The 22,420-nt window shown below is 50.0% G+C and overlaps 25 non-coding genes across 25 annotated transcripts; 16 read left to right on the plus strand and 9 right to left on the minus strand.

Moving 5' to 3' along the window:
- Positions 1-1,214: 1,214 nt before the first annotated feature.
- Positions 1,215-1,285, minus strand: TRNAE-CUC (transfer RNA glutamic acid (anticodon CUC)). The gene has a single exon. It is a non-coding gene; the product is annotated as a tRNA-Glu (tRNA).
- A 113-nt stretch (positions 1,286-1,398) lies between these two features.
- On the minus strand, positions 1,399-1,470 carry TRNAE-CUC (transfer RNA glutamic acid (anticodon CUC)). The gene has a single exon. It is a non-coding gene; the product is annotated as a tRNA-Glu (tRNA).
- A 1,019-nt stretch (positions 1,471-2,489) lies between these two features.
- TRNAE-CUC (transfer RNA glutamic acid (anticodon CUC)) lies at positions 2,490-2,561 on the minus strand. Its single transcript has one exon. It is a non-coding gene; the product is annotated as a tRNA-Glu (tRNA).
- A 113-nt stretch (positions 2,562-2,674) lies between these two features.
- Positions 2,675-2,746, minus strand: TRNAE-CUC (transfer RNA glutamic acid (anticodon CUC)). The gene has a single exon. It is a non-coding gene; the product is annotated as a tRNA-Glu (tRNA).
- Positions 2,747-2,859: 113 nt separating this feature from the next.
- On the minus strand, positions 2,860-2,931 carry TRNAG-CCC (transfer RNA glycine (anticodon CCC)). Its single transcript has one exon. It is a non-coding gene; the product is annotated as a tRNA-Gly (tRNA).
- A 1,390-nt stretch (positions 2,932-4,321) lies between these two features.
- On the minus strand, positions 4,322-4,393 carry TRNAE-CUC (transfer RNA glutamic acid (anticodon CUC)). The gene has a single exon. It is a non-coding gene; the product is annotated as a tRNA-Glu (tRNA).
- A 113-nt stretch (positions 4,394-4,506) lies between these two features.
- On the minus strand, positions 4,507-4,578 carry TRNAE-CUC (transfer RNA glutamic acid (anticodon CUC)). The gene has a single exon. It is a non-coding gene; the product is annotated as a tRNA-Glu (tRNA).
- A 1,019-nt stretch (positions 4,579-5,597) lies between these two features.
- Positions 5,598-5,669, minus strand: TRNAE-CUC (transfer RNA glutamic acid (anticodon CUC)). The gene has a single exon. It is a non-coding gene; the product is annotated as a tRNA-Glu (tRNA).
- A 113-nt stretch (positions 5,670-5,782) lies between these two features.
- On the minus strand, positions 5,783-5,854 carry TRNAE-CUC (transfer RNA glutamic acid (anticodon CUC)). Its single transcript has one exon. It is a non-coding gene; the product is annotated as a tRNA-Glu (tRNA).
- A 248-nt stretch (positions 5,855-6,102) lies between these two features.
- On the plus strand, positions 6,103-6,174 carry TRNAE-CUC (transfer RNA glutamic acid (anticodon CUC)). The gene has a single exon. It is a non-coding gene; the product is annotated as a tRNA-Glu (tRNA).
- A 1,205-nt stretch (positions 6,175-7,379) lies between these two features.
- Positions 7,380-7,451, plus strand: TRNAE-CUC (transfer RNA glutamic acid (anticodon CUC)). Its single transcript has one exon. It is a non-coding gene; the product is annotated as a tRNA-Glu (tRNA).
- Positions 7,452-8,672: 1,221 nt separating this feature from the next.
- Positions 8,673-8,744, plus strand: TRNAE-CUC (transfer RNA glutamic acid (anticodon CUC)). The gene has a single exon. It is a non-coding gene; the product is annotated as a tRNA-Glu (tRNA).
- A 2,306-nt stretch (positions 8,745-11,050) lies between these two features.
- On the plus strand, positions 11,051-11,122 carry TRNAE-CUC (transfer RNA glutamic acid (anticodon CUC)). The gene has a single exon. It is a non-coding gene; the product is annotated as a tRNA-Glu (tRNA).
- Positions 11,123-12,885: 1,763 nt separating this feature from the next.
- Positions 12,886-12,957, plus strand: TRNAE-CUC (transfer RNA glutamic acid (anticodon CUC)). The gene has a single exon. It is a non-coding gene; the product is annotated as a tRNA-Glu (tRNA).
- Positions 12,958-13,254: 297 nt separating this feature from the next.
- Positions 13,255-13,326, plus strand: TRNAE-CUC (transfer RNA glutamic acid (anticodon CUC)). Its single transcript has one exon. It is a non-coding gene; the product is annotated as a tRNA-Glu (tRNA).
- Positions 13,327-14,172: 846 nt separating this feature from the next.
- Positions 14,173-14,245, plus strand: TRNAE-CUC (transfer RNA glutamic acid (anticodon CUC)). The gene has a single exon. It is a non-coding gene; the product is annotated as a tRNA-Glu (tRNA).
- An 849-nt stretch (positions 14,246-15,094) lies between these two features.
- TRNAE-CUC (transfer RNA glutamic acid (anticodon CUC)) lies at positions 15,095-15,166 on the plus strand. The gene has a single exon. It is a non-coding gene; the product is annotated as a tRNA-Glu (tRNA).
- Positions 15,167-16,006: 840 nt separating this feature from the next.
- Positions 16,007-16,078, plus strand: TRNAE-CUC (transfer RNA glutamic acid (anticodon CUC)). Its single transcript has one exon. It is a non-coding gene; the product is annotated as a tRNA-Glu (tRNA).
- Positions 16,079-17,849: 1,771 nt separating this feature from the next.
- TRNAE-CUC (transfer RNA glutamic acid (anticodon CUC)) lies at positions 17,850-17,921 on the plus strand. The gene has a single exon. It is a non-coding gene; the product is annotated as a tRNA-Glu (tRNA).
- A 113-nt stretch (positions 17,922-18,034) lies between these two features.
- Positions 18,035-18,106, plus strand: TRNAE-CUC (transfer RNA glutamic acid (anticodon CUC)). The gene has a single exon. It is a non-coding gene; the product is annotated as a tRNA-Glu (tRNA).
- A 106-nt stretch (positions 18,107-18,212) lies between these two features.
- Positions 18,213-18,284, plus strand: TRNAE-CUC (transfer RNA glutamic acid (anticodon CUC)). The gene has a single exon. It is a non-coding gene; the product is annotated as a tRNA-Glu (tRNA).
- Positions 18,285-19,851: 1,567 nt separating this feature from the next.
- Positions 19,852-19,923, plus strand: TRNAE-CUC (transfer RNA glutamic acid (anticodon CUC)). The gene has a single exon. It is a non-coding gene; the product is annotated as a tRNA-Glu (tRNA).
- Positions 19,924-20,220: 297 nt separating this feature from the next.
- On the plus strand, positions 20,221-20,292 carry TRNAE-CUC (transfer RNA glutamic acid (anticodon CUC)). Its single transcript has one exon. It is a non-coding gene; the product is annotated as a tRNA-Glu (tRNA).
- Positions 20,293-21,138: 846 nt separating this feature from the next.
- On the plus strand, positions 21,139-21,211 carry TRNAE-CUC (transfer RNA glutamic acid (anticodon CUC)). Its single transcript has one exon. It is a non-coding gene; the product is annotated as a tRNA-Glu (tRNA).
- An 849-nt stretch (positions 21,212-22,060) lies between these two features.
- Positions 22,061-22,132, plus strand: TRNAE-CUC (transfer RNA glutamic acid (anticodon CUC)). Its single transcript has one exon. It is a non-coding gene; the product is annotated as a tRNA-Glu (tRNA).
- Positions 22,133-22,420: the final 288 nt, after the last annotated feature.

Here is a 22,420-nt window from a genome sequence, read left to right on the forward strand (position 1 = left end):
ATGCTGGAGAATGGAGAGAGACAAGATCGATCCTTTAGCCTTTCGGCCAACAGGGTAAAAGTATTGAAGTTACATAGCGTGCACAATTTGCAGACTTGATGATAGCAGATAAAAGAAAACACTTCCGACACCGGGAATCGTACCCGGGCCTCCTGGGTGAGAGCCAGGTATCCAAGCCCCTAGACCATGCTGGAGAGAATGGAGCGATCACTTAGTCATTCGGCCAACAAGGTAAAAGTATTGAAGTTACATTGCGTGCGCAAATCGGAGACTTGATGATAGCCGATAAAAATACTTCCGACACCGGTAATCGAACCCGGGCCGCCTGGGTGAGAGCCAGATATCCTAGCCACTAGAACACGCCAAGAACGGAGAGGGACGGAGCGATCGCTTAGCCATTCGGCCAACAGGGACAAACTATTGAAGTTACATAGCGTGCGCGAATAGGAGACTTGATGATAGCAGATAAAAGAATACTTCCAACACGGGGAATCGCATCCGGGCCTCCTGGGTGAGAGAGAGGCAGCTTAGCCACTAGACCATGCTGGAGAACGGAGATGGACGGAGTGATCGCTTAGTCGTTCGGCCAACAAGGTAAAAGTATTGAAGGTGTATAGCGTGCGCAAATTGGAGACTTGATGATAGCAGATAAAAAATACTTCCGATAACGGGAAACAAACTAGGGCCACCTGGGTGAGAGCCAGGTATATTAGCCACTAGACCATTCCGAAGATTGGAGAGGGACGGAGCGATCGCTTAGCGATTCGGCCAACAGTGTAAAAGTATTGAAGTTATATAGCGTGCGAAAATTGGAGACTCGATGACACCGGATAAAAGAAAATACTTCCGACACCGGGAATCGAACCCGGGACTCCTGGGTGAGAGCAAGGTATCCTAGCCACAAGACCATGCCGGAGAATGGAGAGGGACGGAGCGGTCCCTTAGCCATTCGGCCAACAGTGTAAATGTATTGAAGTTACATAGCGTGCGCCACTTGGAGACTTGATGATAGCAGATAAAAGAAAATACTTCAGACACCGGGAATCGCACCCGGGCCTCCTGTGTGAGAGCCAGGTATTTTAGCCACTAGACCATGCAGGAGAACAGAGGGGGAAGTAGCGATCGCTTAGCCATTTGGCCGACAGGGTAAAACTATTGAAGTTACATAGCTTGCGCAAATTGGATACTTGTTGACAGCAGATGAAAGAAAATACTTCCGACACCGGGAATCGAACCTGGGCCTCCTGGGTGAGAGCCAGGTTTCTTGCCACTAGAATATGCCAGAGAACGGAGAGGGACGGAGCAATCGCTTAGGCATTCGGCCAACACGGTAAAAGTATTGAAGGTATAAAGCGTGCGCTATATGGAGACTTGATGACAGCAGATAAAAGAAAATAGTTTCGACACCGGGAATCAAACCCGGGCCTCCTGGGTGAGAGCCAGGTATCCTAGCCACTAGACCATGCCGGAGAGCAGAGAGGGAAGCAGCGATCGCTTAGCGATGCGGCCAAAAGGGTAAAAGTATTGAAGGGACGTAGCTTGGGCAAATTGGAGATTTCATGATAGCAGATAAAAAAAATACTTACGACACCGGGAATCGAACCCGGGTCTCCTGGGTGAGAGCTACGTATCCTAGCCACTACACCATGCTGGAGAACGGAGGGAGACAAGATCGATCCCTTAGCCTTTCGGCCAACAGGGTAAAAGTATTGAAGTTACATAGCGTGCACAATTTGCAGACTTGATGATAGCAGATAAAAGAAAACACTTCCGACACCGGGAATCGTACCCGGGCCTCCTGGGTGAGAGCCAGGTATCCAAGCCCCTAGACCATGCTGGAGAGAATGGAGCGATCACTTAGTCATTCGGCCAACAAGGTAAAAGTATTGAAGTTACATTGCGTGCGCAAATCGGAGGCTTGATGATAGCTGATAAAAATACTTCCGACACCGGGAATCGAACCCGGGCCGCCTGGGTGAGAGCCAGATATCCTAGCCACTAGAACACGCCAAGAACGGAGAGGGACGGAGCGATCGCTTAGCCATTCGGCCAACAGGGACAAACTATTGAAGTTACATAGCGTGCGCGAATAGGAGACTTGATGATAGCAGATAAAAGAATACTTCCAACACGGGGAATCGCATCCGGGCCTCCTGGGTGAGAGAGAGGTAGCTTAGCCACTAGACCATGCTGGAGAACGGAGATGGACGGAGTGATCGCTTAGTCGTTCGGCCAACAAGGTAAAAGTATTGAAGGTGTATAGCGTGCGCAAATTGGAGACTTGATGATAGCAGATAAAAAATACTTCCGATAACGGGAAACAAACTCGGGCCACCTGGGTGAGAGCCAGGTATATTAGCCACTAGACCATTCCGAAGATTGGAGAGGGACGGAGCGATCGCTTAGCGATTCGGCCAACAGGGTAAAACTATTGAAGTTACATTGCGTGCGCAAATTGGAGACTTGATGACAGCGGCTGAAGAAAATACTTCCGACAGCGGGAATCGAACCCGGGTTTCCTGGGTGAGAGCTAGGTGTCCTACCCACTAGACCATGCCAGAGAACAGAGTGGAGCGGAGCGATCGCTTAGCCATTCGGCCAACAGGGTAAAAGTATTGAAGTTATATAGCGTTCGCAAATTGGAGACTTGATGACAGCGGATGAAAGAAAATACTTCCGACACCGGGAATCAAACCCGGGCCTCCTGGGTGAGAGCCAGGTATCCTAGCCACTAGACCATACCGGAGAACAGAGAGGGAAGGAGCGATCGCTTAGCGATTCAGCCAACAGGGTAAAAGTATTGAAGGTATTTTGCGTGCGAAATATGGAGACTTGATGACAGCAGATAAAAGAAAATACTTCCGACACCGGGAATCGAACCCGGGACTCCTGGGTGGGAGCCAGGTATCCTAGCCACAAGACCTTGCCGGAGAACAGAGAGGGAAGGAGCGATCGCTTAGCGATTCGGCCAACAGTGTAAATGTATTGAAGTTACATAGCGTGCGCAAATTGGAGACTTGATGATAGCAGATAAAAGAAAATACTTCAGACACCGGGAATCGCACCCGGGCCTCCTGTGTGAGAGCCAGGTATCTTAGCCACTAGACCATGCAGGAGAACAGAGAGGGAAATAGCGATCGCTTAGCCATTTGGCCGACAGGGTAAAACTATTGAAGTTACATAGCGTGCGCGAATAGGAGACTTGATGACAGCAGATAAAAAATACTTCCGACGCCGGGAATAGCACCCGGGCCTCCTGGGTTAGAGCCAGGTATCCTAGCCACTAGATGATGCCGGACATAAGAGAGGGACGGAGCGATCGCTTAGTGATTCGGCCAACAGGGTAAAAGTATTGAAGTTACATAGCGTGCACAAATTGCAGACTTGATGATAGCAGATAAAAGAAAACACTTCCGACACCGGGAATCGTACCCGGGCCTCCTGAGTGAGAGCCAGGTATCCAAGCCACTAGACCATGCTGGAGAGAGTGGAGCGATCACTTAGTCATTCGGCCAACAAGGTAAAAGTATTGAAGGTACATTGCGTGCGCAAATTGAAGACTTGATGATAGCCGATAAAAATACTTCCGACACCGGGAATCGAACCCGAGCCTCCGGGGTGAGAGCCAGATATCCTAGCTATTAGACCACGCCGAGAACGGAGAGGGACGGAGCGATCGCTTAGCCATTCGGCCAACAGGGTAAAAGTATTGAAGTTATATAGCGTGTGCAAATTGGAGACTTGAAGATAACCGTTAAAAGAATATACTTCCGACAACGGGAATCCCGTCCGGGCCTCCTGGGAGAGAGCCAGGTATCCTAGCCACTATACCATGCCAGAGAACGGAAAGAAACAGAGCGATCGCTTAGCCATTCGGCCAACAGGGTAAAAGTATTGAAGTTATATAGCGTGCCCAAATTGGAGACTTGATGATAGCAGATAAAAAAATACTTCCGATAACGGGAATCAAATTCGGGCCTCCTGGGTGAGAGCCAGATATCCTAGCCACTAGACCATGCCGGAGAGCAGAGAGGGAAGGAGCGATCGCTTAGCGATTCGGCCAACAGGGTAAAAGTATTGAAGGTACGTAGCGTGCGCAAATTGGAGACTTGATGATAGCAGATAAAAGAAAATACTTACGACACCGGGAATCGCACCCGGGCCTCCTGTGTGAAAGCCAGGCATCTTAGCTACTAGACCATGCAGGAGAACAGAGAGGGAAATTGCGATCGCGTAGCCATTTGGCGGACAGGGTAAAACCATTGAAGGTACATAGCGTGCGCAAATTTGAGACTTGTTGACAGCAGATGAAAGAAAATATTTCCGAAACCGGGAATCGAACCCGGGCCTCCTGGGTGAGAGCCAGGCATCCTAGCCACAAGACCATGCCGGAGAACAAAGAGGGGCGGAGCAATAGCTTAGCCATTCGGCCAACACGGTAAAAGTATTGAAGGTATATAACGTGCGCAAATTGGAGACCTGATGACAGCAGGTAAAAGAAAATAGTTTCGACACCGGGAATCAAACCCGGGCCTCCTGGGTGAGAGCCAGGTATCCTAGCCACTAGACCATGCCGGAGAGCAGAGAGGGAAGGAGCGATCGCTTAGCGATGCGGCCAAAAGGGTAAAAGTATTGAAGTTACGTAGCTTGGGCAAATTGGAGACTTCATGATAGCAGATAAAAAAAATACTTACGACACCGGGAATCGAACCCGGGTCTCCTGGGTGAGAGCTACGTATCCTAGCCACTACACCATGCTGGAGAATGGAGAGAGACAAGATCGATCCTTTAGCCTTTCGGCCAACAGGGTAAAAGTATTGAAGTTACATAGCGTGCACAATTTGCAGACTTGATGATAGCAGATAAAAGAAAACACTTCCGACACCGGGAATCGTACCCGGGCCTCCTGGGTGAGAGCCAGGTATCCAAGCCCCTAGACCATGCTGGAGAGAATGGAGCGATCACTTAGTCATTCGGCCAACAAGGTAAAAGTATTGAAGTTACATTGCGTGCGCAAATCGGAGACTTGATGATAGCCGATAAAAATACTTCCGACACCGGTAATCGAACCCGGGCCGCCTGGGTGAGAGCCAGATATCCTAGCCACTAGAACACGCCAAGAACGGAGAGGGACGGAGCGATCGCTTAGCCATTCGGCCAACAGGGACAAACTATTGAAGTTACATAGCGTGCGCGAATAGGAGACTTGATGATAGCAGATAAAAGAATACTTCCAACACGGGGAATCGCATCCGGGCCTCCTGGGTGAGAGAGAGGTAGCTTAGCCACTAGACCATGCTGGAGAACGGAGATGGACGGAGTGATCGCTTAGTCGTTCGGCCAACAAGGTAAAAGTATTGAAGGTGTATAGCGTGCGCAAATTGGAGACTTGATGATAGCAGATAAAAAATACTTCCGATAACGGGAAACAAACTAGGGCCACCTGGGTGAGAGCCAGGTATATTAGCCACTAGACCATTCCGAAGATTGGAGAGGGACGGAGCGATCGCTTAGCGATTCGGCCAACAGGGTAAAACTATTGAAGTTACATTGCGTGCGCGAATTGGAGACTTGATGACAGCGGCTAAAGAAAATACTTCCGACAGCGGGAATCGAACCCGGGTTTCCTGGGTGAGAGCTAGGTGTCCTACCCACTAGACCATGCCAGAGAACAGAGTGGAGCGGAGCGATCGCTTAGCCATTCGGCCAACAGGGTAAAAGTATTGAAGTTATATAGCGTTCGCAAATTGGAGACTTGATGACAGCGGATGAAAGAAAATACTTCCGACACCGGGAATCAAACCCGGGCCTCCTGGGTGAGAGCCAGGTATCCTAGCCACTAGACCATACCGGAGAACAGAGAGGGAAGGAGCGATCGCTTTTCTTCCTTTTTCTCTCCTTCTTGTTTCCGTCAGTTTTTTGCGCAGTTACATACCTTATGTACCTAGCTCTCACCCAGTAGACCCGAGTTTGTTTCCCGGTGTTGGAAGTATTTTCGTTTATCTACTATCATCAAGTCTCCGATTTGCGGACGCTATGTAACTTCAATACTTTTACCCTGTTGGCAGAATGGCTAAGCGATCGCTCCGTCCCTCTACATTCTCCAGCATGGTCTAGTGGCTAGGATACCTGGCTCTCACCCAGGAGGCCCGGGTGCGATTCCCGGCGTCGGAAGTATTTTCTTTTATCTGCTATCATCAAGTCTCCAATTTGCGTATGTTATATAACTTCAATACTTTTACCTTGTTGGCCGAATGACTAAGCGGTCGCTCCACCCCTCTGCGGCATGGTCTAGTGGCTAGGATACCTGGCTCTCACCCAGGAGGCCTGCGTTCGATTCCCGGTGTCGGAGTTATTTTCTTTTATCTGCTATCATCAAGTCTCCAATTCGTGCACGGTATGTCTTTTCAATAGTTTTACCCTGTTGGCCGAATGGCTAAGCGATCGCTCCGTCCTTCCCCGTTCTCTGGCATAGTCTAGTGTCTAGGATACCTGGCTCTCACCCAGGAGGCCCGGGTATGATTCCCGGTGTCGGAAGTATTTTCTTTTATCTGCTATCATCAAGTCTCCAATTCTCGCACGCAATGTAACTTTAATACTTTTACCCTGTTGGCCGAATCGCTAAGCGATCGCTCCGTCCCTCTCTTATCTCCGGCATGGTCTAGTGGCTAGGATACCTGGCTCTCACCCAGGAGGCCCGCGTGCTATTCCTGGCGTCGTAAGTATTTTCTTTTATCTGCTATCATCAAGTCTCCAATTTGCGCACGCTATATACCTTCAATACTTTTACCTTGTTGGCCGAATGACTAAGCGTTCGCTCCGTCCCTCTCCGTTCTCCAGCATGGTCTAGTGGCTAAGCTACCTGGCTCTCACCAAGGAGGCCCGGGTGCGATTCCCCGTGTCGGAAGTATTTTTTTATCTGCTATCATCAAGTCTCCTATTTGCGCACGCTATGTAACTTCAATAGTTTTACCCTGTTGGCCGAATGGCTAAGCATTCGCCCTGTCCCTCTCCCTTCTCGGCGTGGTCTAGTGGCTAGGATATCTGGCTCTCACCCAAGAGGCCCGGGTACGATTCCCGGTGTCGGAAGTATTTTCTTTTATCTGCTATCATCAAGTCTCCGATTTGCGCACGCAATGAAACTTCAATACTTTTACCCTGTTGGCCGAATCGCTAAGCGATCGCTCCATCCCTCTCTGTTCTCCAGCATGGTCTAGTGGCTAGCATACCTCGCTCTCAACCAGGAGGCCCGGGTACGATTCCCGGTGTCGGACGCTTTCTGTTTTATCTGCTATCTTTAAGTCTCCTCCTTGCGCAAGCAATCTAACTTCAATACTTTTACCTTGTTGGCCGAATGACTGAGTGAACGCTCCACCCTCTCCGGCATGGCCAAGTGGCTCGGATACCTGGCTCTCACCCAGGAGGCCCGGGTTCGATTCCCGGTGTCGGAAGTATTTTCTTTAATCTGCTGTCATCGAGTCTCCAATTTGCGCACGATATGTCTCTTCGATACGTTTACCCTGTTGGCCGAATGGCTAAGCGATCGCTCCGTCCCTCTTCGTTCTCCGGCATGATCTAGTGTCTAGGATCTAGGATACCTGGCTCTCACCCAGGAGGCAAGGGTACGATTCCCGGTGTCGGAAGTATTTTCTTTTATCTGCTATCATCAAGTCTCCAATTTGCGCACGCAATGTAACTTCAATACTTTTACCCTGTTGGCCGAATCACTAAGCGATCGCTCCATCCCTCTCTGTTCTCCAGCATGGTCTAGTGGCTAGCATTCCTGGCTCTCACCCAGGAGGCCCGGGTACGATTCCCGGTGTCATACGTTTTTTGTTTTATCTGCTATCTTTAAGTCTCCTCTTTGCGCACGCAATGTAACTTCAATACTTTTACCTTTTTGGCCGAATGACTGAGCGAACGCTCCACCCTCTTCGGCATGGCCAAGTGGCTCGGATACCTGGCTCTCACCCAGGAGGCCCGGGTACGATTCCCGGTGTCGGAAGTGTTTTCTTTTATCTGCTATCATCAAGTCTGCAATATGTGCACGCTATGTAACTTCAATATTTTACCCTGTTGGCCGAATCACTAAGCGATCACTCCGTCCCTCTCCATTCTCCAGCCTGGTCTAGAGGCCAGGATACCTAGCTCTCACCCAGGAGACCCGGGTTTGATTCCCGGTGTCGTAAGTATTTTCTTTTATCAGCTATCATCAAGTCTCCAATTTGCGCACGCTACGAAACTTCAATAATTTTACCCTGTTGGCCGAATCGCTAAGCGATCACTCCTTCCCTCTCTGCTCTCCTGCATGGTCTAGTGGCTAGGATACCTGGCTCTCACCCAGGAGGCCCGGGTGCGATTCCCGGCGTCGGAACTATTTTCTTTTATCTGCTATCATCAAGTCTCCAATTTGCGCATGTTATGTAAATTAAATATTTTTACACTGTTTGCCGAATGGCTAAGGGATCGCTCCCTCCCTCTCTGTTCGCCGGCACGGTCTAGTGGCTAGGATACCTAGCTCTCACCCAGTAGACCCGAGTTTGTTTCCCGGTGTTGGAAGTATTTTCGTTTATCTACTATCATCAAGTCTCCGATTTGCGCACGCTATGTAACTTCAATACTTTTACCCTGTTGGCAGAATGGCTAAGCGATCGCTCCGTCCCTCTACATTCTCCAGCATGGTCTAGTGGCTAGGATACCTGGCTCTCACCCAGGAGGCCCGGGTGCGATTCCCGGCGTCGGAAGTATTTTCTTTTATCTGCTATCATCAAGTCTCCAATTTGCGCATGTTATATAACTTCAATACTTTTACCTTGTTGGCCGAATGACTAAGCGGTCGCTCCACCCCTCTGCGGCATGGTCTAGTGGCTAGGATACCTGGCTCTCACCCAGGAGGCCTGCGTTCGATTCCCGGTGTCGGAGTTATTTTCTTTTATCTGCTATCATCAAGTCTCCAATTCGTGCACGGTATGTCTTTTCAATAGTTTTACCCTGTTGGCCGAATGGCTAAGCGATCGATCCGTCCTTCCCCGTTCTCTGGCATAGTCTAGTGTCTAGGATACCTGGCTCTCACCCAGGAGGCCCGGGTATGATTCCCGGTGTCGGAAGTATTTTCTTTTATCTGCTATCATCAAGTCTCCAATTCTCGCACGCAATGTAACTTTAATACTTTTACCCTGTTGGCCGAATCGCTAAGCGATCGCTCCGTCCCTCTCTTATCTCCGGCATGGTCTAGTGGCTAGGATACCTGGCTCTCACCCAGGAGGCCCGCGTGCTATTCCCGGCGTCGTAAGTATTTTCTTTTATCTGCTATCATCAAGTCTCCAATTTGCGCACGCTATATACCTTCAATACTTTTACCTTGTTGGCCGAATGACTAAGCGTTCGCTCCGTCCCTCTCCGTTCTCCAGCATGGTCTAGTGGCTAAGCTACCTGGCTCTCACCAAGGAGGCCCGGGTGCGATTCCCCGTGTCGGAAGTATTTTTTTATCTGCTATCATCAAGTCTCCTATTTGCGCACGCTATGTAACTTCAATAGTTTTACCCTGTTGGCCGAATGGCTAAGCATTCGCCCTGTCCCTCTCCCTTCTCGGCGTGGTCTAGTGGCTAGGATATCTGGCTCTCACCCAAGAGGCCCGGGTACGATTCCCGGTGTCGGAAGTATTTTCTTTTATCTGCTATCATCAAGTCTCCGATTTGCGCACGCAATGAAACTTCAATACTTTTACCCTGTTGGCCGAATCGCTAAGCGATCGCTCCATCCCTCTCTGTTCTCCAGCATGGTCTAGTGGCTAGCATACCTGGCTCTCAACCAGGAGGCCCGGGTACGATTCCCGGTGTCGGACGCTTTCTGTTTTATCTGCTATCTTTAAGTCTCCTCCTTGCGCAAGCAATCTAACTTCAATACTTTTACCTTGTTGGCCGAATGACTGAGTGAACGCTCCACCCTCTCCGGCATGGCCAAGTGGCTCGGATACCTGGCTCTCACCCAGGAGGCCCGGGTTCGATTCCCGGTTTCGGAAGTATTTTCTTTAATCTGCTGTCATCGAGTCTCCAATTTGCGCACGATATGTCTCTTCGATACGTTTACCCTGTTGGCCGAATGGCTAAGCGATCGCTCCGTCCCTCTTCGTTCTCCGGCATGATCTAGTGTCTAGGATCTAGGATACCTGGCTCTCACCCAGGAGGCAAGGGTACGATTCCCGGTGTCGGAAGTATTTTCTTTTATCTGCTATCATCAAGTCTCCAATTTGCGCACGCAATGTAACTTCAATACTTTTACCCTGTTGGCCGAATCACTAAGCGATCGCTCCATCCCTCTCTGTTCTCCAGCATGGTCTAGTGGCTAGCATTCCTGGCTCTCACCCAGGAGGCCCGGGTACGATTCCCGGTGTCATACGTCTTTTGTTTTATCTGCTATCTTTAAGTCTCCTCTTTGCGCACGCAATGTAACTTCAATACTTTTACCTTTTTGGCCGAATGACTGAGCGAACGCTCCACCCTCTTCGGCATGGCCAAGTGGCTCGGATACCTGGCTCTCACCCAGGAGGCGCGGGTACGATTCCCGGTGTCGGAAGTGTTTTCTTTTATCTGCTATCATAAAGTCTGCAATATGTGCACGCTATGTAACTTCAATATTTTACCCTGTTGGCCGAATCACTAAGCGATCACTCCGTCCCTCTCCATTCTCCAGCCTGGTCTAGAGGCCAGGATACCTAGCTCTCACCCAGGAGACCCGGGTTTGATTCCCGGTGTCGTAAGTATTTTCTTTTATCAGCTATCATCAAGTCTCCAATTTGCGCACGCTACGAAACTTCAATAATTTTACCCTGTTGGCCGAATCGCTAAGCGATCACTCCTTCCCTCTCTGCTCTCCTGCATGGTCTAGTGGCTAGGATACCTGGCTCTCACCCAGGAGGCCCGGGTGCGATTCCCGGCGTCGGAAGTATTTTCTTTTATCTGCTATCATCAAGTCTCCAATTTGCGCATGTTATATAACTTCAATACTTTTACCTTGTTGGCCGAATGACTAAGCGGGCGCTCCACCCCTCTGCGGCATGGTCAAGTGGCTAGGATACCTGGCTCTCACCCAGGAGGCCTGGGTTCGATTCCCGGTGTCGGAAGTATTTTCTTTTATCTGCTGTCATTAGGTCTCCAATTCGTGCACGATATGTCTCTTCAATAGTTTTACCCTGTTGGCCGAATGGCTAAGCGATCGCTCCGTCCCTCTTCGTACTCCGGCATGGTCTAGTGTCTAGTGGATAGCATACCTGGCTCTCACCCAGGAGGCCCGGGTACGATTCCCGGTGTCGAACGTTTTTTGTTTTATCTGCTATCTTTAAGTCTCCTCTTTGTGCACGCAATGTAACTTCAATATTTTACCCTGTTGGCCGAATCACTATGCGATCGCTCTGTCCCTCTCCCTTCTCGGCGTGGTCTAGTGGCTAGGATAGCTGGCTCTCACCCAGGGGGCTCGGGTTTGATTCCCGGTGTCGGAAGTATTTTTTATCGGCTATCTTCAAGTCAACAATTTGCGCACGCTATATAACTTCAATACTTTTACATTGTTTGCCGAATGACTAAGCAATCACTCCACCCCTCTCCGGCATGGTCTAGTGGCTTGTATTCCTGGCTCTCACCCAGGAGGCCCGGGTATGATTCCCGGTGTCGGAAGTATTTTCTTTTATCTGCTATCATCAATTCTCCAAATTGCGCACGCTATATAACTTTAATACTTTTACCCTGTTGGCCGAATCGCTAAGCGATCACTCCGTCCCTCTCTGTTTTCCAGCATGGTCTAGTGGCTAGCATACCTGGCTCTCAGCCAGGAGGCCCGGGTACGATTCACGGTGTCGGAAGTGTTTTCTTTTATCTGCTATCATCAAGTCTGCAAATTGTGCACGCTATGTAACTTCATTACTTTTACCCTGTTGGCCGAATCACTAAGCGATCGCTCCGTCCCTCTCTTATCTCCGGCATGGTCTAGTGGCTAGTATACCTGGCTCTCACCCAGGAGGCCCGGGTGCTATTCCGGGCATCGTAAGTATTTTCTTTTATCTGCTATCATCAAGTCTCCAATTTGCGCACGCTATATACCTTCAATACTTTTACCCTGTTGGCCGAATGGCTAAGCGTTCGCCCTGTCCCTCTCCCTTCTCGGCGTGGTCTAGTGGCTAGGATATCTGGCTCTCACCCAAAAGGCCCGGGTACGATTCCCGGTGTCGGAAGTATTTTCTTTTATCTGCTATCATCAAGTCTCCAATTTGCGCACGCAATGAAACTTCAATACTTTTACCCTGTAGGCCGAATCGCTAAGCGATCGCTCCATCCCTCTCTGTTCTCCAGCATGGTCTAGTGGCTAGCATACCTGGCTCTCACCCAGGAGGCCCGGGTACGATTCCCGGTGTCGAACGTTTTTTGTTTTATCTGCTATCTTTAAGTCTCCTCTTTGCGCACGCAATGTAACTTCAATACTTTTACCTTGTTGGCCGAATGACTGAGCGAACGCTCCACCCTCTCCGGCATGCCCAAGTGGCTCGGATACCTGGCTCTCACCCAGGAGGCCCGGGTACGGTTCCCGGTGTCGGAAGTGTTTTCTTTTATCTGGTATCATCAAGTCTGCAATATGTGCACGCTATGTAACTTCAATATTTTACCCTGTTGGCCGAATCACTAAGCGATCGCTCCGTCACTCTCCATTCTCCAGCCTGGTCTAGAGGCTAGGATACCTAGCTCTCACCCAGGAGACCCGGGTTTGATTCCTGGTGTCGTAAGTATTTTCTTTTATCAGCTATCATCAAGTCTCCAATTTGCGCACGCTACGTAACTTCAATAATTTTACCCTGTTGGCCGAATCGCTAAGCGATCACTCCTTCCCTCTCTGTTCTCCTGCATGGTCTAGTGGCTATGATACCTGGCTCTCACCCAGGAGGCCCGGGTTCGATTCCCGGTGTCGGAAGTATTTTCTTTTATCTGCTCTCATCAAGTCTCCAATTCGCGCACACTATATACCTTCAATACTTTTAACGTGTTGGCCGAATGGCTAAGCGATCGCTCCGTCCCTCTCTGTTCTCCGGCAAGGCCAAGTGGCTCGGATACCTGGCTCTCTCTCAGGAGGCCCGGGTACGATTCCCGGTGTCGGAAGTGTTTTCTTTTATCTGCTATCATCAAGTCTGCAATATGTGCACGCTATGTAACTTCAATATTTTACCCTGTTGGCCGAATCACTAAGCGATCACTCCGTCCCTCTCTGTTCTCCAGCATGGTCTAGTGGCTAGGATACCTGGCTCTCACCCAGGAGGCCTGGGTTCGATTCCCGGTGTCGGAAGTATTTTCTTTTATCTGCTGTCATTAAGTCTCCAATTCGTGCACGATATGTCTCTTCAATAATTTTACCCTGTTGGCCGAATGGCTAAGCGATCGCTCCGTCCCTCCCCGTTCTCCGGCATGGTCTAGTGTCTAGGATACCTGGCTCTCAATCAGGAGGCCCGGGTATGATTCCCGGTGTCGGAAGTATTTTCTTTTATTTGCTATCATCAAGTCTCCAATTCTCGCACGCAATGTAACTTCAATACTTTTACCCTGTTGGCCGAATCGCTAAGCGATCGCTCCGTCCCTCTGTTCTCCAGCATGGTCTAGTGGCTAGCATACCTGGCTCTCAGCCAGGAGGCCCGGGTACGATTCCCCGTGTCGGAAGTGTTTTCTTTTATCTGCTATCATCAAGTCTCCAATTTGCGCGCGCTATAGGACTTCTATACTTTTACCCTGTTGGCCGAATGGCTAAGCGATCGCTCCGTCCCTCTCTGTTCTCCAGCATGGTCTAGTGGCTAGGATACCTGGCTCTCACCCAGGAGGCCCGGGTGCGTTTCCCAGTGTCGGAAGTATTTTCTTTTATCTACTATCATCAAGTCTCCGATTTGCGCACGCTGTAACTTCAATACTTTTACCCTGTTGGCCGAATGGCTAAGCGATCGCTCCGTCCCTCTACGTTCTCCGGCATGGTCTAGTGGCTAGGATACCTGGCTCTCACCCAGGAGGCCCGAGTGCAATTCCCGGCGTCGGAAGTATTTTCTTTTATCTGCTATCATCAAGTCTCCTATTTCGCACGCTATGTGACTTCAATAGTTTTACCCTGTTGGCCGAATGGCTATGCGATCGCTCTGTCCCTCTCCCTTCTCGGCGTGGTCTAGTGGCTAGGATATCTGGCTCTCACCCAGGAGGCCCGGGTTTGATTCCCGGTGTTGGAAGTATTTTTTATTGGCTATCATCAAGTCTCCAATTTGCGCACGCTATATACCTTCAATACTTTTACCTTGTTGGCCGAATGACTAAGCGTTCGCTCCGTCCCTCTCCATTCTCCTGCATGGTCTAGTGGCGAGGATACCTAGCTCTCTACCAGGAGGCCCGGGTTCGATTCCCAGTGGCGGAAGTATTTTCTTTTATCTGCAGTCATCGAGTCTCCAATTTGCGCATGGTATGTCTCTTCAATACTTTTACCCTGTTGGCCGAATGGCTAAGCGATCGCTCCGTCCCTCTTCGTACTCCGGCATGGTCTAGTGTCTAGTGTCTAGGATACCTGGCTCTCACCCAAGAGGCCCGGGTATGATTTCGGTGTCGGAAGTATTTTCTTTTATCTGCTCTCATCAAGTCTCCAATTCGCGCACGCTATATACCTTCAATACTTTTAACGTGTTGGCCGAATGGCTAAGCGATCGCTCCGTCCCTCTCTGTTCTCCGGCATGGTCTAGTGGCTAGGATACTTGTCTCTCGTCCAGGAGGCCCAGGTTCGATTCCCGGTGTCGGAAGTATTTTCTTTTATGTGCTGTCATCAAGTCTCCAATTTGCGCGCGCTATAGAACTTCAATACTTTTACCCTGTTGGCCGAATGGCTAAGCGATCGCTCCGTCCCTCTACGTTCTCCGGCATGGTCTAGTGGCTAGCATACCTGGCTCTCACCCAGGAGGCCCGAGTGCAATTCCCGGCGTCGGAAGTATTTTCTTTTATCTGCTATCATCAAGTCTCCAATTTGCGCATGTTATATAACTTCAATACTTTTACCTTGTTGGCCGAATGACTAAGCGGTTGCTCCACCCCTTTGCGGCATGGTCTAGTGGCTAGGATACCTGGCTCTCACCCAGGAGGCCTGGGTTCGATTCCCGGTGTCGGAAGTATTTTCTTTTATCTGCTGTCATCAAGTCTCCACTTCGTGCACGGTATGTCTCTTCAATAGTTTTACCCTGTTGGCCGAATGGCTAAGCGATCGCTCCGTGCCTCCCCGTTCTCCGGCATGGTCTAGTGTCTAGGATACCTGGCTCTCACCCAAGAGGCCCGGGTATGATTCCCGGTGTCGGAAGTATTTTCTTTTATCTGCTATCATCAAGTCTCCAATTCTCGCACGCAATGTAACTTCAATACTTTTACTCTGTTGGCCGAATCGCTAAGCGATCGCTCCGTCCCTCTGTTCTCCAGCATGGTCTAGTGGCTAGCATACCTGGCTCTCAGCCAGGAGGCCCGGGCACGATTCCCCGTGTCGGAAGTATTTTTTTATCTGCTATCTTCAAGTCTCCTATTTGCGCACGCTATGTACCTTCAATAGTTTTACCCTGTTGTCCGAATGGCTAAGCATTCGCCCTGTCCCTCTCCCTTCTCGGCGTGGTCTAGTGGCTAGGATATCTGGCTCTCACCCAAGAGGCCCGGGTACGATTCCCGGTGTCGGAAGTATTTTCTTTTATCTGCTATCATCAAGTCTCCGATTTGCGCACGCAATGAAACTTCAATACTTTTACCCTGTTGGCCGAATCGCTAAGCGATCGCTCCATCCCTCTCTGTTCTCCAGCATGGTCTAATGGCTAGCATACCTGGCTCTCACCCAGGAGGCCCGGGTACGATTCCCGGTGTCGGACGTTTTCTGTTTTATCTGCTATCTTTAAGTCTCCTCCTTGCGCAAGCAATCTAACTTCAATACTTTTACCTTGTTGGCCGAATGACTGAGTGAACGCTCCACCCTCTCCGGCATGGCCAAGTGGCTCGGATACCTGGCTCTCACCCAGGAGGCCCGGGTTCGATTCCCGGTGTCGGAAGTATTTTCTTTAATCTGCTGTCATCGAGTCTCCAATGTGCGCACGATATGTCTCTTCAATACGTTTACCCTGTTGGCCGAATTGCTAAGCGATCGCTCCGTCCCTCTTCGTTCTCCGGCATGATCTAGTGTCTAGGATCTAGGATACCTGGCTCTCACCCAGGAGGCAAGGGTACGATTCCCGGTGTCGGAAGTATTTTCTTTTATCTGCTATCATCAAGTCTCCAATTTGCGCACGCAATGTAACTTCAATACTTTTACCCTGTTGGCCGAATCGCTAAGCGATCGCTCCATCCCTCTCTGTTCTCCAGCATGGTCTAGTGGCTAGCATTCCTGGCTCTCACCCAGGAGGCCCGGGTACGATTCCCGGTGTCATACGTTTTTTGTTTTATCTGCTATCTTTAAGTCTCCTCTTTGCGCACGCAATGTAACTTCAATAGTTTTACCTTGTTGGCCGAATGACTGAGCGAACGCTCCACCCTCTCCGGCATGGCCAAGTGGCTCGGATACCTGGCTCTCTCCCAGGAGGCCCGGGTACGATTCCCGGTGTCGGAAGTGTTTTTTTTTTATCTGCTATCATCAAGTCTGCAATATGTGCACGCTATGTAACTTCAATATTTTACCCTGTTGGCCGAATCACTAAGCGATCACTCCGTCCCTCTCCATTCTCCAGCCTGGTCTAGAGGCCAGGATACTTAGCTCTCACCCAGGAGACCCGGGTTTGATTCCCGGTGTCGTAAGTATTTTCTTTTATCAGCTATCATCAAGTCTCCAATTTGCGCACGCTACGTAACTTCAATAATTTTACCCTGTTGGCCGAATCGCTAAGCGATCACTCCGTCCCTCTCCATTCTCCAGCCTGGTCTAGAGGCCAGGATACTTAGCTCTCACCCAGGAGACCCGGGTTTGATTCCCGGTGTCGTAAGTATTTTCTTTTATCAGCTATCATCAAGTCTCCAATTTGCGCACGCTACGTAACTTCAATAATTTTACCCTGTTGGCCGAATCGCTAAGCGATCACTCCATCCCTCTCTTATCTCCGGCATGGTCTAGTGGCTAGGATACCTGGCTCTCACCGAGGAGGCCCGGGTGCTATTCCCGGCGTCGTAAGTATTTTCTTTTATCTGCTATCATCAAGTCTCCAATTTGCGCATGCTATATACCTTCAATACTTTTACCTTGTTGGCCGAATGACTAAGCGTTCGCTCCGTCCCTCTCCGTTCTCCAGCATGGTCTAGTGGCTAAGCTACCTGGCTCTCACCCAGGATGCCTGGGTGCGATTCCCCGTGTCGGAAGTATTTTTTTATCTGCTATCATCAAGTCTCCTATTTTCGCACGCTATGTGACTTCAATAGTTTTACCCTGTTGGCCGAATGGCTATGCGATCGCTCTGTCCCTCTCCCTTCTCGGCGTGGTCTAGCGGCTAGGATATCTGGCTCTCACCCAGGAGGCCCGGGTTTGATTCCCGGTGTTGGAAGTATTTTTTATTGGCTATCATCAAGTCTCCAATTTGCGCACGCTATATACCTTCAATACTTTTACCTTGCTGGCCGAATGACTAAGCGTTCGCTCCGTCCCTCTCCATTCTCCTGCATGGTCTAGTGGCTAGGATACTTGTCTCTCATCCAGGAGGCCCAGGTTCGATTCCCGGTGTCGGAAGTATTTTCTTTTATCTGCTGTCATCAAGTCTCCAATTTGCGCGCGCTATAGAACTTCAATACTGTTACCCTGTTGGCCGAATGGCTAAGCGATCGCTCCGTCCCTCTCTGTTCTCCAGCATGGTCTAGTGGCTAGGATACCTGGCTCTCACCCAGGAGGCCCGGGTGCGTTTCCCGGTGTCGGAAGTATTTTCTTTTATCTACTATCATCAAGTCTCCGATTTGCGCACGCTATGTAACTTCAATACTTTTACCCTGTTGGCCGAATGGCTAAGCGATCGCTCCGTCCCTCTACGTTCTCCGGCATGGTCTAGTGGTTAGGATACCTGGCTCTCACCCAGGAGGCCCGAGTGCAATTCCCGGCGTCGGAAGTATTTTCTTTTATCTGCTATCATCAAGTCTCCAATTTGCGCATGTTATATAACTTCAATACTTTTACCTTGTTGGCCGAATGACTAAGCGGTTGCTCCAACCCTTTGCGGCATGGTCTAGTAGCTAGGATACCTGGCTCTCACCCAGGAGGCCTGGGTTCGATTCCCGGTGTCGGAAGTTTTTTTTTATCTGCTGTCATCAAGTCTCCACTTCGTGCACGGTATGTCTCTTCAATAGTTTTACCCTGTTGGCCGAATGGCTAAGCGATCGCTCCGTGCCTCCCCGTTCTCCGGCATGGTCTAGTGTCTAGGATACCTGGCTCTCACCCAAGAGGCCCGGGTATGATTCCCGGTGTCGGAAGTATTTTTTATCTGCTATCATCAAGTCTCCTATTCGCGCACGCTATGTAACTTCAATAGTTTTACCCTGTTGGCCGAATGCCTAAGTGATCGCTCTGTCCCTCTCCGTTCTCGGCGTGGTCTAGTGGCTAGGATAGCTGGCTCTCACCCAGGGGGCTCGGGTTTGATTCCCGGTGTCGGAAGTATTTTTTATCGGCTATCTTCAAGTCAACAATTTGCGCACGCTATATAACTTCAATACTTTTACATTGTTTGCCGAATGACTAAGCAATCACTCCACCCCTCTCCGGCCTGGTCTAGTGGCTTGGATTCCTGGCTCTCACCCAGGAGGCCCGGGTATGATTCCCGGTGTCGGAAGTATTTTCTTTTATCTGCTATCATCAAGTCTCCAAATTGCGCACGCTATGTAACTTCAATACTTTTACCCTGTTGGCCGAATCACTAAGCGATCGCTCCGTCCCTCTCTTATCTCCGGCATGGTCTAGTGGCTAGTATACCTGGCTCTCACCCAGGAGGCCCGGGTGCTATTCCGGGCATCGTAAGTATTTTCTTTTATCTGCTATCATCAAGTCTCCAATTTGCGCACGCTATATACCTTCAATACTTTTACCCTGTTGGCCGAATGGCTAAGCGTTCGCCCTGTCCCTCTCCCTTCTCGGCGTGGTCTAGTGGCTAGGATATCTGGCTCTCACCCAAAAGGCCCGGGTACGATTCCCGGTGTCGGAAGTATTTTCTTTTATCTGCTATCATCAAGTCTCCAATTTGCGCACGCAATGAAACTTCAATACTTTTACCCTGTAGGCCGAATCGCTAAGCGATCGCTCCATCCCTCTCTGTTCTCCAGCATGGTCTAGTGGCTAGCATACCTGGCTCTCACCCAGGAGACCCGGGTACGATTCCCGGTGTCGAACGTTTTTTGTTTTATCTGCTATCTTTAAGTCTCCTCTTTGCGCACGCAATGTAACTTCAATACTTTTACCTTGTTGGCCGAATGACTGAGCGAACGCTCCACCCTCTCCGGCATGCCCAAGTGGCTCGGATACCTGGCTCTCACCCAGGAGGCCCGGGTACGGTTCCCGGTGTCGGAAGTGTTTTCTTTTATCTGCTATCATCAAGTCTGCAATATGTGCACGCTATGTAACTTCAATATTTTACCCTGTTGGCCGAATCACTAAGCGATCGCTCCGTCACTCTCCATTCTCCAGCCTGGTCTAGAGGCTAGGATACCTAGCTCTCACCCAGGAGACCCGGGTTTGATTCCTGGTGTCGTAAGTATTTTCTTTTATCAGCTATCATCAAGTCTCCAATTTGCGCACGCTACGTAACTTCAATAATTTTACCCTGTTGGCCGAATCGCTAAGCGATCACTCCTTCCCTCTCTGTTCTCCTGCATGGTCTAGTGGCTATGATACCTGGCTCTCACCCAGGAGGCCCGGGTTCGATTCCCGGTGTCGGAAGTATTTTCTTTTATCTGCTCTCATCAAGTCTCCAATTCGCGCACACTATATACCTTCAATACTTTTAACGTGTTGGCCGAATGGCTAAGCGATCGCTCCGTCCCTCTCTGTTCTCCGGCATGGCCAAGTGGCTCGGATACCTGGCTCTCTCTCAGGAGGCCCGGGTACGATTCCCGGTGTCGGAAGTGTTTTCTTTTATCTGCTATCATCAAGTCTGCAATATGTGCACGCTATGTAACTTCAATATTTTACCCTGTTGGCCGAATCACTAAGCGATCACTCCGTCCCTCTCTGTTCTCCAGCATGGTCTAGTGGCTAGGATACCTGGCTCTCACCCAGGAGGCCTGGGTTCGATTCCCGGTGTCGGAAGTATTTTCTTTTATCTGCTGTCATTAAGTCTCCAATTCGTGCACGATATGTCTCTTCAATAATTTTATCCTGTTGGCCGAATGGCTAAGCGATCGCTCCGTCCCTCCCCGTTCTCCGGCATGGTCTAGTGTCTAGGATACCTGGCTCTCAATCAGGAGGCCCGGGTATGATTCCCGGTGTCGGAAGTATTTTCTTTTATTTGCTATCATCAAGTCTCCAATTCTCGCACGCAATGTAACTTCAATACTTTTACCCTGTTGGCCGAATCGCTAAGCGATCGCTCCGTCCCTCTGTTCTCCAGCATGGTCTAGTGGCTAGCATACCTGGCTCTCAGCCAGGAGGCCCGGGTACGATTCCCCGTGTCGGAAGTGTTTTCTTTTATCTGCTATCATCAAGTCTCCAATTTGCGCGCGCTATAGGACTTCAATACTTTTACCCTGTTGGCCGAATGGCTAAGCGATCGCTCCGTCCCTCTCTGTTCTCCAGCATGGTCTAGTGGCTAGGATACCTGGCTCTCACCCAGGAGGCCCGGGTGCGTTTCCCAGTGTCGGAAGTATTTTCTTTTATCTACTATCATCAAGTCTCCGATTTGCGCACGCTGTAACTTCAATACTTTTACCCTGTTGGCCGAATGGCTAAGCGATCGCTCCGTCCCTCTACGTTCTCCGGCATGGTCTAGTGGCTAGGATACCTGGCTCTCACCCAGGAGGCCCGAGTGCAATTCCCGGCGTCGGAAGTATTTTCTTTTATCTGCTATCATCAAGTCTCCTATTTCGCACGCTATGTGACTTCAATAGTTTTACCCTGTTGGCCGAATGGCTATGCGATCGCTCTGTCCCTCTCCCTTCTCGGCGTGGTCTAGTGGCTAGGATATCTGGCTCTCACCCAGGAGGCCCGGGTTTGATTCCCGGTGTTGGAAGTATTTTTTATTGGCTATCATCAAGTCTCCAATTTGCGCACGCTATATACCTTCAATACTTTTACCTTGTTGGCCGAATGACTAAGCGTTCGCTCCGTCCCTCTCCATTCTCCTGCATGGTCTAGTGGCGAGGATACCTAGCTCTCTCCCAGGAGGCCCGGGTTCGATTCCCAGTGGCGGAAGTATTTTCTTTTATCTGCAGTCATCGAGTCTCCAATTTGCGCATGGTATGTCTCTTCAATACTTTTACCCTGTTGGCCGAATGGCTAAGCGATCGCTCCGTCCCTCTTCGTACTCCGGCATGGTCTAGTGTCTAGTGTCTAGGATACCTGGCTCTCACCCAAGAGGCCCGGGTATGATTTCGGTGTCGGAAGTATTTTCTTTTATCTGCTCTCATCAAGTCTCCAATTCGCGCACGCTATATACCTTCAATACTTTTAACGTGTTGGCCGAATGGCTAAGCGATCGCTCCGTCCCTCTCTGTTCTCCGGCATGGTCTAGTGGCTAGGATACTTGTCTCTCGTCCAGGAGGCCCAGGTTCGATTCCCGGTGTCGGAAGTATTTTCTTTTATGTGCTGTCATCAAGTCTCCAATTTGCGCGCGCTATAGAACTTCAATACTTTTACCCTGTTGGCCGAATGGCTAAGCGATCGCTCCGTCCCTCTACGTTCTCCGGCATGGTCTAGTGGCTAGGATACCTGGCTCTCACCCAGGAGGCCCGAGTGCAATTCCCGGCGTCGGAAGTATTTTCTTTTATCTGCTATCATCAAGTCTCCAATTTGCGCATGTTATATAACTTCAATACTTTTACCTTGTTGGCCGAATGACTAAGCGGTTGCTCCACCCCTTTGCGGCATGGTCTAGTGGCTAGGATACCTGGCTCTCACCCAGGAGGCCTGGGTTCGATTCCCGGTGTCGGAAGTATTTTCTTTTATCTGCTGTCATCAAGTCTCCACTTCGTGCACGGTATGTCTCTTCAATAGTTTTACCCTGTTGGCCGAATGGCTAAGCGATCGCTCCGTGCCTCCCCGTTCTCCGGCATGGTCTAGTGTCTAGGATACCTGGCTCTCACCCAAGAGGCCCGGGTATGATTCCCGGTGTCGGAAGTATTTTCTTTTATCTGCTATCATCAAGTCTCCAATTCTCGCACGCAATGTAACTTCAATACTTTTACTCTGTTGGCCGAATCGCTAAGCGATCGCTCCGTCC

The sequence above is a fragment of the Rhipicephalus microplus genome, unplaced genomic scaffold (genome assembly GCF_043290135.1).
Source record: "Rhipicephalus microplus isolate Deutch F79 unplaced genomic scaffold, USDA_Rmic scaffold_21, whole genome shotgun sequence".
Classification (NCBI taxonomy): Eukaryota; Metazoa; Arthropoda; class Arachnida; order Ixodida; family Ixodidae; genus Rhipicephalus; species Rhipicephalus microplus.